The sequence below is a fragment of the Sarcophilus harrisii genome, chromosome 6 (assembly GCF_902635505.1).
Source record: "Sarcophilus harrisii chromosome 6, mSarHar1.11, whole genome shotgun sequence".
Classification (NCBI taxonomy): Eukaryota; Metazoa; Chordata; class Mammalia; order Dasyuromorphia; family Dasyuridae; genus Sarcophilus; species Sarcophilus harrisii.
Window position 1 is genome coordinate 74,649,763 of NC_045431.1, and position 15,145 is coordinate 74,664,907.

The 15,145-nt window shown below is 36.7% G+C and overlaps 1 protein-coding gene and 1 long non-coding RNA gene across 5 annotated transcripts in view; one reads left to right on the forward strand and one right to left on the reverse strand.

Annotated features, from left to right (window-relative positions):
• IQCM (IQ motif containing M) overlaps nucleotides 1–4,202 on the reverse strand; it is a 494,659-nt gene extending 490,457 nt beyond the window's left edge. For 2 of the 3 annotated variants that reach the window (XM_031941659.1, XM_031941661.1), the window contains exon 1: nucleotides 4,161–4,202. The gene's annotated coding sequence lies outside the window, so the exon portion shown is untranslated. Of the gene's footprint in view, nucleotides 1–3,050; nucleotides 3,103–4,160 lie in introns of all 3 variants that reach the window. The other variant, XM_031941660.1, reaches the window with a different exon arrangement.
• The window catches only part of LOC116419751, a 56,798-nt gene continuing 43,086 nt past the window's right edge, over nucleotides 1,434–15,145 (forward strand). Inside the window, exon 1 of one of the 2 annotated variants that reach the window (XR_004230041.1) lies at nucleotides 1,434–1,540. This is a non-coding gene — a long non-coding RNA (uncharacterized LOC116419751). Of the gene's footprint in view, nucleotides 1,541–2,410; nucleotides 2,517–15,145 lie in introns of those variants that run through there. The other variant, XR_004230040.1, reaches the window with a different exon arrangement.

A 15,145-nucleotide genomic window follows, 5' to 3' on the forward strand; every position in this document is an offset into this window, starting at 1 on the left:
ATCTTGTAGATTCTCCAGTTCTCTACCTCTAAAAAGTTGTAGCTCCTAAAAACAACAGCTTAGACCATGATATCTCAGATTGCTACAAAAATGCCCCACAGAATATTATCGTTTTCTTGGACCTTTATGGAGAATCAAGACCACACTCTACTCAAGGTAGAGTGTTTGGGTCTTTGGTGAGACTACTAATTCAGTCACTCATTTTCCTCTAAGTTACCTAAAGTTTCTCATGACACAAAGGCCTTTAAATAGACTAAATTTGGCACAAGGCCAAGAAAAACATTTTTCTCTACAGCTAAATTGATATTTTTTTCCCTTTGTCAAATCATGAAATCTATATAATCCATTTTTTTTCTATTTTTTCCTGAATTATCAGGAAATTTGGGGATCAAAGTGCCCAGGAATAGTAATTAGCCTGTGGTGTTCTTTTTCCAAAACACAGCCAGGTGATAAAAGAGTTCAGATCTTTTATTGTGTCCTTCAATATAGCCCGGTTAGCTCAGAGGCCTATCTCTCTGCTTGGTTCCAAGAGATTTTGCAGCTTTGTCCTTGGCTTCTTCCTCTGCTTTCTTCAGCCTCCAGCCAGCACCAAGTTGGAAGATGCAATGAATCTTTTGCCTCGAAGATAGGGCTTGTAGGCTTCCTCCCAGAGTGCTCCTCTCCGACCCCAGTCAATGTTCCGGAGAAATTCCTTTCAGAGTGCTCCTCTAAATGTGATGTTCTTTTTCCAAAACACAGCCAGGTGATAAAAGAGTTCAGATCTTTTATTATGTCCTTCAATATAATCCGGTTAGCCCAGAGGCCTATCTCTCCGCTTGGTTCTAAGATCCTCCTTCCGAATGTCTCCAAATCCAAAGGTTTGTCCTTCTGCCTCCAGCCAGCACCAAGATAGAAGATACAATGAATCTCTCTTTCCTTGAAGATAGGGCTTGTAGGCTTTCTTGCAGAGTGCTCCTCTCCAACTCTTGGGAATGCTCCCAAGAAACTCTCCAGCTCTAAGAGATTCCTGTATATATATGATCTCCCAAAGGTTAACTCCACTTTCTGGAGAGAGAGGGATTCTGGGTTATCTCCCAGAGTGCTCTCTGGCCCTAAGGGAGGTGTGAATTCAGATATCTCATACTAATCCCTGAAATCTCCCAAACGTGTGAACTCCATTGAGTACTTAGATACTTATGAGCTCTCTAAAGGTGTGAACACAAGCATCGGTTCCATCAGTTGTACTTAGTACCTTGTTTCAAGTTCTGGCCCAAAATCTCTCTTTCTAAGATCAAATCAATCATTGAACCATGCCAAATTAGATAATTATTGTCTCTATCAACTCCAATGGCTTAACAGTTTGTAAAGATTCCAACATTAGCCTATTAGTCATCTCATTAAGATGTGGAATAGGAACTTTAATCAACCCATATCAGAACTTTCAATACTCTCATTCTCTCCCTATTGTCAGAATTTTCAATCCACCCATTCTGTTCCCACTGACTGTCTTGTTTGCGTATCTAAAGCATACTCTACTTCTTCAGATCTTATAGATTATCAGGTGAGTTTTTCTCAACTAGACCCCAGTGGTCCCTCACTAACTCCCTCCTATCTCCTCCCTTTACTTTCTAGATTCTGCTGTTATTTCTCTCCCCCTTCTCTTCTCCAACTTCAAAAATTCTCACACTGTGAAGCATGTTGCTTAATCGATTCAGCTTTCCTTACTTCTTTTCAGTAGAGCCCAAAGTCTTTTCACATAAATTATTATGTCCTTCAATATAATCCGGTTAGCCCAGAGGCCTATCTCTCCGCTTGGTTCTAAGATCCTCCTTCCGAATGTCTCCAAATCCAAAGGTTTGTCCTTCTGCCTCCAGCCAGCACCAAGATAGAAGATACAATGAATCTCTCTTTCCTTGAAGATAGGGCTTGTAGGCTTTCTTGCAGAGTGCTCCTCTCCAACTCTTGGGAATGCTCCCAAGAAACTCTCCAGCTCTAAGAGATTCCTGTATATATATGATCTCCCAAAGGTTAACTCCACTTTCTGGAGAGAGAGGGATTCTGGGTTATCTCCCAGAGTGCTCTCTGGCCCTAAGGGAGGTGTGAATTCAGATATCTCATACTAATCCCTGAAATCTCCCAAACGTGTGAACTCCATTGAGTACTTAGATACTTATGAGCTCTCTAAAGGTGTGAACACAAGCATCGGTTCCATCAGTTGTACTTAGTACCTTGTTTCAAGTTCTGGCCCAAAATCTCTCTTTCTAAGATCAAATCAATCATTGAACCATGCCAAATTAGATAATTATTGTCTCTATCAACTCCAATGGCTTAACAGTTTGTAAAGATTCCAACATTAGCCTATTAGTCATCTCATTAAGATGTGGAATAGGAACTTTAATCAACCCATATCAGAACTTTCAATACTCTCATTCTCTCCCTATTGTCAGAATTTTCAATCCACCCATTCTGTTCCCACTGACTGTCTTGTTTGCGTATCTAAAGCATACTCTACTTCTTCAGATCTTATAGATTATCAGGTGAGTTTTTCTCAACTAGACCCCAGTGGTCCCTCACTAACTCCCTCCTATCTCCTCCCTTTACTTTCTAGATTCTGCTGTTATTTCTCTCCCCCTTCTCTTCTCCAACTTCAAAAATTCTCACACTGTGAAGCATGTTGCTTAATCGATTCAGCTTTCCTTACTTCTTTTCAGTAGAGCCCAAAGTCTTTTCACATAAAGTCTCATAAGCTTTTCACATCTAGAACCACTCTCCCACCTAATAACATGCTATTTCACTTAAAATTACTATTTTGATAACATATAAAACAGAGTAGTTGAGGAGAAAGCAACCTGGATTTGATAAGCTTCTTGAAGGCAGAAGTTGTTTTTTCTTGTTGTTAGGTTTGGGGTTTTTAAGGGTTTGGGGAAGTTTTGGGGAGAAAAGGGGTGGTTACTTTTCATCCTCAGTGCTTAGCACTGTGTCTGGCACTTAAGTTCCTTTAAAATGTTTGTTAACTGAGTGAATTTGGAACCAGTGGATTTGATTTAAATCATAATTCTGATTCTTACTACCTGTATGATCTTAGCTCAGTCATGAAATTTCTCCAGACTTCAGTATCCTTATCTGTAAAATGAAGAGATTGGATTATACGGCCTGTGAGAGTTCTTCCAGCTCTAAGTCAATGATCCGATTTTGTTCCACTATTCCTGGATGACCTCTGTTCCATTTTAATTCTCAACTATCCTATTTTACCTTAACTTTAATTTTTTTAAGATCCCTCAAATTCTTTTGGAAATAAATAGGATGTAAACTCTAAACAAATTAACAAAGAAATAATGAATTTAAATGGTTTTCTAGTTGTAGTTATCTCTATGGTTACAGTCTACCGAAGATAACATGAAGCACTCTAGAATGAGAATCTTGGTGTGGCACTGACTTGTCGGCTACAGCTCAAGGCCATTGTCACAAAATCCTAATGAAGAAATAGGAGCACTTTTATTCAAATGTACAAAAACTTTACTAATCTTTATTTCTATATGAAGACCAGAGCATCCTATTGAAGAGAAAAATAGAATTAAAAACTCTGCTCCTGGTCTGGCAAGATTGTAAAGATAAGTCAATACCAAAGTATAGTTTTCCAGACAACATGAGAGTTAAAATCATAGTATTTTTGGATGAAACAAACTTCTCTAACAGAAAATGACAAATCACATTAAATTACTAAATCACTGCCAAATAAATCAAAAAGTAAAACTTTACTAAAGACTGCCCATATCAGTTTTGGCCCTATCAATTCCAGTCTAATACTAGCTCTGTCAATTCAAAACTCTCAGATTTCCTTCATGTGGATTTTCCCCACCTTGAACATGATTACAACCTCTCTCTCTCTCTCCCTCACTTTTATTCTCCACTCACAAGAGCCCTCTTAATGAGTTTCTATGGCCAAAAACATGTCGTGGACCGCCCTGCTAACGAGTAGGTCCCCAAACCCCAGACAGAGTCTATTCACAAGATCACAGGCCCTTCCAAAATTTGTGCTCCCTGGGCACAGTTTTTAAGAACCCAGGACCATCACTACATAATGAGGTGACAAGAGATTAAGGTCCTAATGGAGGAACAAATTCATACTTGTTGGAAAATATAAAACTAAATGCAGTGAGCAGAAACTGAATGAGACTTACAAGCCTTAGGTCAAGCTGAATGAGGTCAGCTTCTGGGTGACTAAGAGACTCAGGCCTTGCTGCTAATTATATAATGCAGAGATTGTGACCTCTTTATGATTCAGGCCTTGTGCTGCTCCAGCCGCTCCCTCTGGGCCTGCATCATCAAGACAAGGAATATTAACCTGAAAGCTTCCTGCTAATATAAAGCATCTTCATTTGAATATCAAGAAAGAATTGTGGAACTGTGAACAGGCAAGGGATTCTGGCTTATACTTTTAGAATTGATTGTCTCTTCTGGTTCTTTGAAACCTGATTTCATTAATTAAATCTCTCTTCTGGTCTCCTTAACTCATTTAGTCATCTTTTTGATCATCTCACAAGTGAATATAAGATTGTTAATTATAATAATCTAAGTCCCAGAGAATGCTTGCATCTGTTTCATAAATTAGTTTGCAGACAAACATAAATGAAGGGACATTTGATTAACCATCAACCAATTTCAGGGGGCCATTTGTTATCTCTACTTCCCAAATAACCATGAAGTCCCTTCTCCTTCTCCGGGTCTCAGTTCCTTCATCTGTAAAAAGAAGGGAGGTAGGATTAAGATCTCTTCCAGATCTAAATTCATGGTTCTCCATATTCTTGGTAGAAAGATCCCTGGCCTTGTAATCAAGGAACCTGAGTTTAAATCTCACTCTGGACAACTGCTAGTGACTTTGAACAAGCCATTTGTCCACCACGGGTCTTAGTTTCAAAATACTTTAGACTTTCATAATAATTTAGATGGCTCTGAATGTTCTTCTACCTCTAGAACTATGATTCTCCCCTTAATTCCACCCCCTTCTCCAACTTTAGAAGATCTCAGATTGAATTCCACAGATCACTTCCTGATTCAATCTAGAATTAAGAAAACATGGGGATTCTTCTGCAACTTCAAGTAAGTCCAATTCTAATCACAAATGGAAAAGCTCTACAATACAAATCAGAGCATCCTCATTATAGCCCTGCACATCTGTATTTAAAAAGTGGACAGTTATCACAATAGAAATATCAAAAGCAGAAGTTCCTCTGGGCAGATTTCTCTGTGAAATATGAAACAGCTGAACTAACTTTGAGCAATACTTCAAATTTATATGCACCAAGCTATTCAAATATAAAATCAGCGCTAACAAATGGGTAACCTTGTCAGCTGCAATGTTAATAAATCAGACTCACCAAGGTAAGTTAGCTGCATATTCAGTACACAGAGATCTATCATGGGAGACCTGATAATGATACAACTACTAGAGAAAAAAAAAAAAAGAAACGTGGTTTCTATGACCTTGTCTGGAACTCACCAACAGTCCTGGCTCATAGGTCTTCCCTTTTCCATTGCTCTATGTGTACCACCCTCAAAAGACTGGAGAAGATTGAAATTCTAAATAAATATATTAATTATTTAGTTACCATAAAAACTGACATTTATACAGAGATGGGATGTATGTAAAGAGCTGCCTTGCCCTCATTTTCAAATTTGAGCCTCAGAACAACCCTGTGAGGTGGGTACTCAATTGTTTTCAGTCATGTCAACTCTCCAAGACCCCATTTGGGGATTTTCTTGACAAAGATACTGAAGTCTGTCCATTCTCTTCTCCATCTCATTTTATAGATAAGGAAACTGAGGCAAATAGCATCATACAGCTAAAGACTGTGTGTGAGGCCAGAGTAGAACTCACAAAAATGATTCTCCCTTAAAAAAAAAAAAAAAAAAAAAAAAAAAAAGGAGAAGAAAAATGATTGTCCCTGATTCCAGACCCAGCGTTTTCTCCATTGCCCCAAATCATCAGGCACTTCCCAGCTAGAGGAGGGAAATAAGCATCTATTAAGTGCCTGCCATATTTCAGAATATGTTTTTTACAAATAATCTTATTTGAGCCTTACAACAACCTTTGAAGGTATTATTATTATTATTATTATTATTATTCCCATTTTACAGTTCAAAAAACTGTAGTAGATAGAAGTTCAATAGTTTGCCTAAAATCAAAACTAACTAATGTTGAAGGCAGGACTCAAATTCTGGCCTTCCTGATTCCAAGAACAGTATGCTGTCCGTGTCTGACTTCTGTATTCACCTTGAGGCAGTGTCGGGGCTCCTGTCTTTTAATATGTGAAAGAGGAAGTTGAATAGGGTGGGATAACTAAGAAAAGCCGTGCTCACAACTTCTTGAGCCTCTTCTTCAATAGGTCAAAAGATTTATTATTTTCATTATTGTGGAAACTCAAATATCAATTAATTGGAATTGGGGGTTAGAGAAAATAAGTTCACAACTCAGCTCTGCTACTTACAATCTGTATGACTCTGAATAAATCCTTTACTTCCCTGGGCCTCAATTCACTCATCTATAAAATTAGGGTATTGAACAAAATGATCTCCAAGGACGCCATAAGCTCTAATTCCTATGCTTTACTCCTACAAATAATAAGAAAGACCCCAGGAATCCCCGGGCCCTCAAAAGAACTCATTTCATAGGAACAAAAAATATTCTACAGAATTCAACTTTTCTGCTCTCAGCTGTTTTTCTATAGTTGTTTCCACAGTGGCCCTGAGTCGACCCCTTTTCAACTGAGCTGACTGTGGTTCAGTTCAAAGTCAGAGAGAAAGATCAAAGAAGAGATGAAAAGTAGAGTATGCTGGATCCCCCCCAGACCCCTGAGCCTAAAACACATCAAAGTAGCATTTTTATTTTAACTGGCTTCATATTCCCCTCCCAACACTTCCTATCTATACAAGTTGACTCAGGTGGTTAATTGGCAGTGCCAGGATTGACACAGTCATATATTCATACCTCTATAGGCTGGTTATTCTCGTTTTATTTTATTTATATGTCGGTCTTTGTCAATGGCTTTCAGACTGAAGCTTCCTTAGAATAAGTAAGCTGGCCTGTAAAGGGCAGTAAAGTAAAGTAAAGTAAAATACTTAAGAGCAAGGTTGTGATTCAATGTCATAAGGAGCTTATAATTTAATTTTTAAAAAGTTGGGCATGAGGAAAGGGAAAAACAGACCAGGATGCCTGTAGGTCCTGGTCATCAAGGAGCCAAGGACACATAATCTGATCTCCAGAGGGACAGAATCCATCCTTGACTTCCCCAATGGGAAGCATCCAGATGAGATGGCCATCTATCCAGAGCAGATGAAAGGAAACAATGATAGAACAAGGAGTCCTTCCCCAACTGGCTCCCATTCTTTAGTTATTATAGGCAGCTAGTGATATGGTGGATAAAGTGCCAGGCTTAGAGTCAAAAGGAATAACTCATTAGCTGTGTAATTCTGGTCCAACGGGCAACCAAGGCATTTCACTTGTTTGCCTCCATTTTCTCAACTGTAAAATGAGACAGATAATAACACCTGCCTCCCAGGATGGTTGTGAGGAGAAATGAGATATTTGTGGAAAAGCATTTGGCAGAGTGTCTAGTATACAGCAAATCAATGCTGCTTCTCTTCCTTTTCTATTACTCCTCCCATTTTGACAGAAAGGATTCCTCCATATAACAGCATCACGAAGGGATTGTGAATGAGGGCAAGGGGGTTCACAGGAAGGCATGCAGACTTGTTCTGTACATCTGCCTGGATTTCCACCTCTGCTATCACCAGCAAGGAGGTACCAGAGATCACTACGTTAAGTTTCATTTATGTGGAAAATTTTAAAAGATGGTGAGAGAAGGAGGGACATAGCCAAAGGGGAGATAGCCTATTGAAAGATAACCTAGACCCCCCAAACTCAGAGGAAATTCTGGGGGGATGAAAGAAGAATTTGGACTACCAACTCAATATAGAAGTGAAGTTTCTATACTATATAGTGAACTCTTTGGGGTAGCAAAGAACTGGAAACAAAATACGTGTTCATTGATTGATGACTACCATCAAAAATATGGGATGGGGAGGTGTGGAGTGTGGGTAAACACACCTACACATATACAAATACAACATATATGGGAATATTATTTTGCAGTAATAAATGGAAACATGAAAAGAGTTATGTGAATTGATATAGCATAATTGAGCAAAAACAAAAGAGTGATATGCAAAATGATGACAACTGTGTAAATGAAAAGATCACCAAAAGGAAGCCAAATTCTTAGTAACTAGAAACACAGTGAAGATCCCAGAGAAAATAAAATGAAACAAACCTGAAGGGAGCTTCATGGTAAAGAGGTGAGGGACTATTAAGGCATAAGGTTGTATGCATTAACAGGTGAGGTCACTACATTAAGTTGTTTTTGCTCAATTATTTTTCTTGCTACAAGGGAGGAGCAGAAAATGGAGCTGATTTGAGTTTTCTTTGGTTTGGTTTTTGCTGAGGCAATTGGGGTTAAGTGACTTGCCCAGGGTCACACAGCCAGGAAGTGTTAAAGGTCTGAGGCACATTTGAACTCAGATCTTCCTGACTTCAGGGCCAGTGCTCTATCCACTACACCAACTAGCTGCCCCAAGTTCTTGTTGTTTTTAACAAAAACACTGAGAAATAGATCACCCTAGTAAAATGTTGTATTTTTCCACATATCCAGAAGAATCTTATTAAATAAACACATGAAAATTCTATATGATTACCTAAAGCAAATTCTTTTGAAGATAAAGGAATTTTATCCATGTTTCTATGATACATTAAAATTTCATGGTCATCCATTTAAAGCTAAAAAAGGCCTTGGAAGATATTTCATCCTTCATTTTACAAATGAGGAAATCTGGCTACTTCCCATACAGTTAGAAAAAAGAAACCTAAGGTCTCAACACAGAAGTTTAAAAAAGAAATAAAATTCCTTCAGAAAAGAACAACTGGTCAACTCAAGCCAGGTCCTCTAAGTTTATTTAATCCAACAAAAATGACCCAAATTTAGCAATACTATTAGGGGGCAGCAGTAACTAATGTTACACTTCATTTGTGTTGACATTACATACCATATACACATTAGCAATAGCTCATACTTTTCCCTTTTAGATCATCGGATCAAAAATTAAGAAGAGCTAAAATCCAATTCAATTCAATTTAGCCTCTTCATTTTTATGGAGAAAAAAGTGAAACTCACAGTTTCTTCACACTAGAAAACTTGTCCAGGGTCACACAGATGATATCAGAGTCAGTATTCAAAAGCAAGTTTTTTGCTTTCAGATACTTCAATTGTCTCAGTATGAAAAATTGTTTGTCATTTTATTAAGATCATTTAGTATTATGGATGAATTGAGATCTTATAATCCAACTTCTAATTATTACCTGCCCCCCTCACATTTATACCAAGCATTCATAGCTTCTGCAATACAAAATTGCCAACATTTTTGTCTCTACAAAGGAATTTTGAAGATCTGCTTGAATTGACTCCCATTATTCTTAAGCCAAGAGAAGCAGCTTGGAGAATGTGGAAAGTCTGCTCCCACATAAAAGCCTACCTTTCAGGAACCAGACAGAAAAGGATAGAATTTCTAGATTTATGAGGAATAATTATTTTTAAAAGACATGTTGAGAAAACAAAAATTCTGATCAATCCTTTTGTCTCTATACATAAGCAGAGTCCATAAGAAACATAGATCAGAAAATTTGATAATTAAGTCATAGCATCATAGATAGAGAGTTGGACAAGATCTTGGAAATCATTAGGTTCAATCTGATCATTTTATAGAGGAGTCAACTCAAGTCCAGAAAAGGTTACCATGGGTACATATGCTGAGGACAATTTACATAATACTAGAGAATCAATTGTTAATTTTTCAGTATAAGCATTAATATCTCAGAATTTAGCAAGTTACAAATTAGGGATTGATTTATTATTTTGTTGATTGTCTAGACTTAAGAAATTGATGGATAAAATGTTAATGATAAAGATCAAACTTAAAAGTTTGTCACACATACATTTTTTCCTTGAGATTTGATTGTTGAACATTTACCAGAATACACCTGGGTTTAGTTACTTGTATATGGCCACATAGGTAGAAAATGTCAGTTGAAATTATAGCCTAGGTCCTTTTTCTCCAGGCTCAGGAATTATTGCCCCTGGCCATGCTTTATATGTAAAAGACCATAAAATCCGAGAGGCAAGAACTGATTCATTTGGTATTTATAATGTGAGAGCTTAGCCCAATCTCTTACACAGTAAGCATTTAATAAATGTTTGTCCAATTAAATTGAATTGAATTTTTTGCCCTGCACAAATCTATTAAGTTATCATTGCTTTAATTTTTAATTTAACAAGCTTCCTGACATCTTTTATTCTGACATCAGAATCTTTCCATATAAATACTGATCTTTTGATTTTCCAGCTTAATTTCATATTTCTTAAGAAAAGTTGAGAATAGTCCTTTTTAATATTTCTAGTATCTCATACAAAACACTATGGCTTTAAAAAATATATGAATCTTAGCACACTGGCTGTGCTAACTTCTCTCTTGATTCTGGATATTGAGCATATACTTTCATGTTAGAGATCCACATCCTTCCATCAGAGGTAGTGTACAAAATAACAGGAAAAGATTTCCAAAAGGCGCCAGAAAACCTAGGTTCTGATAATGAATCTTCCACCTACCAGTCACGTAATCTCATGCCCTTCGCTTCTCTGAATCTGAGTAGCCTCATATACAAAATGGAGACTATCATACTTAAATTCCTTATAAGTTTGTTGTGAGTTGGGTAGCGTGCAAAATTTTAACTGTTATAGGTTTTTGAGCTCTTGTTTTTCTATGATGCAGTGGCTTTCACTACAACATCCCATCTTCCTCCATCAATCTACAGCAGCTTCAACAAGCTCTGACTGCCACCTGAAGTCTCTGGTTACTGAACACAGAATCATCAGTAGAGATGATAAAACGCCTTTGCCTTGGTATTGACACATTCCTATTTTTTCTTGCTCAGAAACTCTAAAGATGGAGTGACTTGAGAAAAAGCTAATATCACAGATTTTATCTCTCCCCTTCAATTTAGCTACTCTGATTAAATAGCTTCCTTTTACAGATCAATTTGCATTTTGAAATGGCACAGGAAAAATAAGAGAAGGAGGGGATAAGTTATGGATACACTTTACACACAGTAGGTATTCATTAAATGCTGATGACTGACTATTTTTTAATTGATCTAGAATAGTAGTGAAATGACCATTGGCAAGGAAAACAAAATGACAAATGAATTATGCCCTTATAATCAGTCTAAATACTTTAATGCCTGTGTATCAAGCACTGAAGTAAGCATCTGGGACACAAAGACAAAATAGATACAAAAACAAAATAGTCCCTGCCTTGAAAGATTTCCTATTAAACTAGACAGAAATAACAGGTGTGCAAATTTATGTATTAAATATATATAATATATATGTGCACATATGTTTACATTAATACATACATATATATGTACTTCTTTTGCTATTTCCCTCCACTGAAGTTATTTTGGATTTTTTCTATATTGTAATATATACATATATGCATATATAAAACAAATATATAAATATTAAATATATATAATCTATAAAACAAATTCAAAATAACTTCAGTGGGAAAAGACAGTAAAAGAAGGCTGACCACCAATAATGTCTCCATTTCCCATGTAAGACATGCAACAATAATAGCTAATATTATTATAATTTTTATTACCAACAATAGTATTAAAATATTTATATAGCCTCTGAGGTTTGTAAGAAACTTTCCAACTCATATTCCATTTTATCATAACAGCCCTAGGTAAGAGAAAGAGATGATATTATCCCCATTTTACAGATGAGAAGACAGAAGTTGAGGAACTTTTTCAGAATCACACAGATAGGAAATGTCTAAAGCCAGATGAACTCAGAAAAATAAGTCTTCCTGGCTCCAGGTCTAGTTCTCTATCCTCTATGTCACCTAGATGCCCTCACCAGAAGAATAATATTTTTTTAAAAGACAGTCCAATAATTTTGCTCTATAATTCCTCTGATTATCAATATCAAATATGGCATGAAACAGAGATATAAGCATTTGACACTATCATGGTTGCCAAGTGAAAAGTCCCAATGGAAGAGGAATACCGAATGGATGATGAGATCCTCCAGATAATTCACTTTACATGTAACATTGTGCTGATGGCATCAAATCTCAAAGCACTACAAAGCCAGTTAAATACGACATTATATATCAAAATCCTAGAACTTGGAGCTTAAAGGGACCTTAGAAACCATCTAATTCAACTTCTCCTCTTTCAAGTGGAAGAACTAACTCATAGAAGTAAAGGGACTTGTCCAAATGCTCACAGCAAATAAACCCTGGAGATCAGGGTTTGATCCAGGGCTTTAGTGAGCTCTCTATTCTACCATGAAAGCATTTAATAAAAATAGCAAAGATCCTTGGAATCCACAGTCTCTTAAAGATCTATTTGTATGCACTTGATCTCTGGGCTGTTGGACCTGCCAACAATAAAACAAGAGTCCACCACATTTCCAGTCGTGTTCTAGAAACATTCATTCTCCAAACAAGTTGGTTATTTTTGTCCCTGTGTTCATCCAGGCCCTCTCCACTGAAGCTGCCAAAGCTTCCACCAGCTGTCCCCTTAGGAACAAGGCTGCATAAATACCATGCATTTCTTTCTAAACTGCTAGGAGATGTTCAAAGCATGGAGCCAGACCAAACCCAAACAGCTTACTAAGAAGTCAGAGAACATCATTTCAAGAGCTTAAAGTATACTCACAAATTTTAAAAACAACAACAATAAAAAACTTTCCTTTTCCTTTATTAGAAATGCTTTCCTTTGGAATATTTGGGGATTTGACTTAAGTAGTTATCCTAGAGAAAGAGTTTGGAAAATAACTGTTCTTATTCCTGTTTGCCTCTACCCTAGGCTGACAAAATGAGTTTATCTAGTATGAAGACAGTAGTGAAATTTCAGTGAAAGTAAAGACAGAAGCATAGCTTGTATTAGTGTACTCCGCAGCCCCCCAACCTGTACCCATACCCAGAGATATAATGGGTATATACAATAGAGAAGAAAGAAAGAAATGGCCAGAATAATAATAAAGTAGAGAATGGGCAAATCATCCATACTTACTGGGCTTCAATTTCTTTTTTTTTTAATAACAACTTCTTATTTTTCAAAATATATGTAAAGATAGTTTTCAACATCCACCCTTGCAAAACCTTGTGTTCCAAATTTTTCTCCCTCCTTCCTCTCTTTCCCCTTCCCCTGGACAGCAAATAATCCAACATAGGTTAATATGTGCAATTCTTCTAAACATATTTCCACATGTTTCATGCTGCACAAGAAAACTCAGATCAAAAGGGAAAAAATGAGAAAGGGAAAAAAACACACAAGCAATAACAAAAAAAGTGAAAATACTAAGCTTTGATCCATTTTCAGTCTCCATCACAAATCTATTGGAATTTGGATTTCAGTTTTCTCATCTGTGAAATGAAAAAGTTGCATAAAATAGTCTCTGATACCCTTCCAAGTCTCAATCTATGAATAAAAGAAAGCTGAGGGCACTAGAAACAGACCAAAAGGGGAATAATCACAGGATTTGGGATCTAGAGATAGAAGGGAATGCATGTCCAGCCTCCTCATTTTGCAGACAGAAAATGAGACCCAAGGAAGCATGTCCAATCCATGGCCTCATAGGTAGTAAGTCAAGATTCAAAGTCCAGACTTTATCTTCCAAAGCCAACATTCTTTCCACTCTCCCACATACTAAACAGAAAATACCAGTAGAGAAAAATAAGTTAAATAATCAATGCAAAGAGAGCAAAGAGAACTTGAGCTACATACTTTATTTTTTACTTTACCCTTATCTTTTTATCTTTTTAGTTGATTTTGAGATTATCTTTTTAATCTCATCCTTTCTCTTATATTATGTTTTTCCCCCATCTTACATAATCTGGTTTTTTCCTCTACCTTTCACAATCTGGAAGTGCACCAGAGAGTAATGGGCCTGATCTCAATGCTCACTGACCTGAAAGTTTTGACTGTATCCATTTTTTTCTAACTAGGGCCAGTTCTACCTCTTTAGATAGCCTGATGACCCTCTATTCTTTTTTTTATTATATTAACTTTTTATTGACAGAACCCAGGCCAGGATAATTTTTTACAACATTATCCCTTGCATTCACTTCTGTTCCGATTTTTCCCCTCACTCCCTCCACCCCCTCCCCTAGATGGCAAGCAGTCCTATATATGTTGAATATGATGACCCTCTATTCTTAAAGCCACAAGATTTATTTCAGCATTATCCCCTATTGTGGCTCAAAACTCCAGATTCAAACTATCCACTAGTCTCAGCAAATTTAAACAGTAGGGATTAATATATATTCTACCACACTGGCAATCAACATCATTTAAACAGAAGAAGCACAGTATGTCATTATTTGTTCAGATATTTTTCAATCGCATCTGACTCTTCATCACCTCATTTGGTGTTTTCTTGGCAAAGAGTCTGATGTAGTTTGCCATTTTGCTCTCCAGATGAGGAAACTGAGACAAACAGAATTAAGTGACTTGCCCAGGATCATTACTAGTCAATCTCTAAGACCAGATTTGAACTCAAGAAGATGAATCTTGCTGACTCCAAGATGAGTATACTATCCATTGTGTCACCCAGCTGTCTTTCATGTTTTAGCAGATAACACTTTGGATTTGGAGTCAGAAAGACCTGGATTTTGGAGTACTAGCTAAGAGAATGTGAATAGTTGCTAAATCTCTCTGGCCCTTAATTTCCTTATTGGTAAAATGTGGACTAGAGAAAATGTAATATCTACTTCAAAGGGTTATTGTAAATTTGAATGAATGAATTTATGTAAAGTGCTTTGCAAACCTTAAAATTTTCTATGAATTTTATCTTAGGAATGTAACTAGAAGTTGGAATCTAAATCTCCTTAAGATCTAGGTTGCAGAAGAAAAGAAAGTTAATTAAGAGAATTTGTTTTTCATAGAATTTTCAAGGAATATCATTAATGATAATAAGAATTTTAATAATAGGAATTATGCAGGTGTTCAAACTTGGGTATCTGAAGAACTATAAAAGTTTGT